Source organism: Cordyceps fumosorosea, assembly GCF_001636725.1.
Source record: "Cordyceps fumosorosea ARSEF 2679 chromosome Unknown scaffold_25, whole genome shotgun sequence".
Taxonomy (NCBI): Eukaryota; Fungi; Ascomycota; class Sordariomycetes; order Hypocreales; family Cordycipitaceae; genus Cordyceps; species Cordyceps fumosorosea.
In genome coordinates, this window is record NW_017387325.1 from 432,968 (window position 1) to 436,212 (window position 3,245).

Sequence of the window (3,245 nt, forward strand, 5' to 3'; positions counted from 1 at the left end):
TTTAGGTCTATAGAGTTTCTATAAGAAGAATATAACTAGGTGTAGCTTCCCTTACTCGTTTTATTATCCTAGTTATCCACTAAGTGCTTAGTTAGAGGCATTAGTCTTAACTTCGTAGGGTTTTTCTAGGTTAGGTGTCCTTATTACTAGTTCTTTTATAACTAGGTCCTTAATGTCTTAGAATGCCTTAGCTTTAGCTTCTTCTTATTTAAACTTAGTGTCTTTCTTTATTAAGTCTATAAGGGGTCGTACTATATTACTATATCCTATTAGGAATTTATAGTAGAAGTTTATAAAAGTAGTAAATAATAGGACTCCCTTAGGGTTTATTAGTGTTAGTTATTCCTTAATTACTTAAATTTTCTCTAGGCTTATATGTACTTCTTTATATGTGAGTATATATCCTAGGAAGTGTACTATTTATTAAATACTATTTATTAATATTAATAAAATTAACACTTCTTTCCTTCTACTAGGAGGTGGTTATCTTATAAGGTTTATTATACTTTATAGACGTGTTGTTTATACTCTTTAAGTGTATTTAAGTAAATAAGGATGTTATCTAAGTATATAACTATAAAAATTCCTAATTATTTCTATAGGATGTTATTAATTATAGTTTAAAAAGTTATAAGTGCGTTAGTAAGTCTAAAAGGCATTACTAAGTATTTATAGTGTCCTCTAGTGGTTTAAAACACTATTATCCACTCTTAGCCTTCCTTTATTTATATTAGGTTATAGGCTCCTTTTAAGTTAAGTGTAATAAACTACTTAGCTTTACTAACCTTATCCTATATTTTAGTAATAAGTAGTAACGGATATTAGTTCTTAATTATAATCTTATTTAGTTATCTTATTTAGTTAAGTTACTAATAGTTAATATATAGTTATAGCTTTCTATTTTTCTTAGGTACCTATAGGATTAGGTATCCTACTAGGGACTCTAATAGTCGTATGTATCCCTTTTATAATATTTCCTCTAGATACTCTTTAAGCGCTTAGTCCTATATAGGGTTCTAAGGATATACTTTATAGAACTTTAGTTCTTTATTAGGCTAGAGGAGTTTAATCTTATAGTCCTAGCGCGAATACTCTAGTAGTCCTATTTCTAGCTCTCTACTAAATAGCTTACTATACTTTAAGTATTCCTTAGGAATCTCTATTATATTAGCTTTTAGCTCTTAGGCGATTATATATAGTCCTTAAGGCTAGTTATAATTTAATGAAGGTGCCTTTTATTAGTCACTCTTCTTACTATAATCGTATCCTAGTATATCCTACTAGAGTTAGCCTATTCTCTAGTTAACTCTAAGATTACTCACCTATAACTAGGGTATCCCTAATATAATATTATATTTTAAGATCCTTATAATATCTAGAGAGAGTATTTTATTTTAACCTTCTTATATAGAAATAGAAAGTTACGTGGTTTCCTAATCTATAACTCCTTAGCTATACTTAACTACTTCTCCTTCTATATTCGTGAGTTAATAGGGCTTATCTTTTATCTTCTAGGGTAATCGTAATTTATTAATAAGATTTAGTAAGATAAAATTTCCTTAAGCTCCACTATTAATTATTATCTAGGTTTTATTTCTATTAATAAAGAGGTTAACTATAAGGTAACTTATACTACTAATGTTTATAGTATATAGAGACTAATTAGATCCCTATTAAAGTATTAGTCTATACTACTAATGTTTATAGTATATAGAGACTAATTAGATCCCTATTAAAGTATTAGTCTTAGTTATAATAATAGTTATTATTTCCTAAACTTCCTTCCTCTTATATATTAGTAGTCTTTTCATTAGACTTATTATTAGAGCTTTAGCGACGGTTAGTTTATCTACCTATTATGTTAATTAGATTCAGACTTAGTGAATCATTCACTCGTATATAGTTTCTATTATATTCTTATTGTATTAGACGTGTATAGATAGTGTAGGTATTTCCTATAATACATTCGTTTTCTTTAGGTCTTTATAGGAGAATACTATTAGACTCCTTTTAATTTATTATAACCTATCCTTAAAGCTCTTCTTTATAGTAGGGTTCTTCTCCTATATTTAGGTCTAAACACTACTTATACTTAATCTTTTCTAAGAGGTGTTTTTTATAGTGACTATATGCGTATAATACCGTATAATACCTATAAGATTTAGTAGTATAATAGGTGTGTTATAATAGTTTCTAGATATTCTAGATCCTCTAGAATATCATTAGGCTAGTCTTAATCCATCTAGATTATTTCTTATAGTATTTCTAGATTAATGATTTTATAGCCTTTAATTAATATAATTTCTTACTATCCGTTCTTCTAGAGTATAAAGCGATTCTTTAACTTAGTATATCCTATTTCTTTAGAACGCGTCCTAATAAAGGATACTATAGGAGGTTCTATTAGATCTTCTCTATTATAGAGTTCTTCCTCTTTATCTAGTAGTGGTTAGGTTCTAAAGTCCTAATCTTCGTCTAAGTGCGTATTATATTCCGCCTATTAATTAGTGTCTAAGAAATATTCTTCACTATTAACTATACTAACATTATAAGTTAGTAGGTCGCTATAGTTAGTTGTATTTAGTCTATGATTTTCTTTAACTAGTTTCTATTACTTCTTAGGTGCCCTATACTTATTCATAAAGTGTCCTAGCTTTCTATAATTATAGTATATCTTATTAGATTTAGTTTAGCTCTTATATATAATATTAAGTTCTATAGGGCCTAAATGTATTCTATAAGCCGTAGATCCTTTATAACGTCTACTAGTATTAGCCTATAGTGGTAATAGGTGGTTTTATCGTCTAGTACCCTATTCTCTACGTTTAAGTCGCCTAGCGTACAGCCGATTATTAATCTTAATAATCTTTTTAATAAATGTGTTAAAGTTATTAGGTTAGTCTTCCTTAGCGATCTTATCCTTTATATCTTCCCTTAGTCTATTATAAAAGAGCTCTATTTAGCTATTATTATTCTAATTAATATAGTTAGTAATACATCTAAACTCTTATATATAGTACTAAGTAGATCTAGTCTACCTTAGTGACTTAAGCTTATACGTTATAGTTTAAATCTCATTTAGGTTACTAAATATAGTTTATAGTGTAATAGTGGCTTAACCCTAATCCACAGTTAGTCTGTTTCTTAGGTAGAGAGTTGGTTTAAGTGTATAAGTGCATACGAGTAGTTATCGTAGCGTAAGTTACATTAGGAGATGTCTCCTAATAGTAGAGCTATTACTTAGA